The sequence below is a fragment of the Penaeus monodon genome, chromosome 22 (assembly GCF_015228065.2).
Source record: "Penaeus monodon isolate SGIC_2016 chromosome 22, NSTDA_Pmon_1, whole genome shotgun sequence".
In the NCBI taxonomy this organism is placed as follows: domain Eukaryota; kingdom Metazoa; phylum Arthropoda; class Malacostraca; order Decapoda; family Penaeidae; genus Penaeus; species Penaeus monodon.
Genome location: NC_051407.1, coordinates 25,774,969 through 25,775,315, shown reverse-complemented (window position 1 = coordinate 25,775,315; position 347 = coordinate 25,774,969). Strand labels below are relative to the sequence as shown.

General features: G+C 41.5%; 1 protein-coding gene across 1 annotated transcript in view; it reads right to left on the bottom strand.

Annotated features, from left to right (window-relative positions):
* The window catches only part of LOC119587379 (glycine-rich cell wall structural protein-like), a 5,531-nt gene that overhangs the window by 916 nt on the left and 4,268 nt on the right, over window positions 1-347 (bottom strand). The window lies entirely within an intron of this gene.

The window sequence follows — 347 nt, the reverse complement described above, 5'->3', positions numbered from 1 at the left end:
CACCACTAGACGGCAGTGATAATGACATCCTACATCGGTAACACGATAATAGCATAAAAGTGACGATCTAATAAAACACCCACACGCGACGTTGGCTCTCCTGGAGGTGACATGAACGCCGGTAGCGTTGTGGCAAATGTACCCCATTGTTTCAGCTATAAAACTGGCCTCTGGCTGTTCGTATTTGTGAATCCTTGTTTTTCCTTTATTTGTATAATTCTTATATTCTCACGCTCGCCTTTATGAGGGAATTTCCAGTGTTTTTCCGGCATGCCACTCAGCAATTGCTATTATAGATTTTTTTTCAGCAGGTTTCTAGAATACATGATATCGTTTTGGGGAATGTT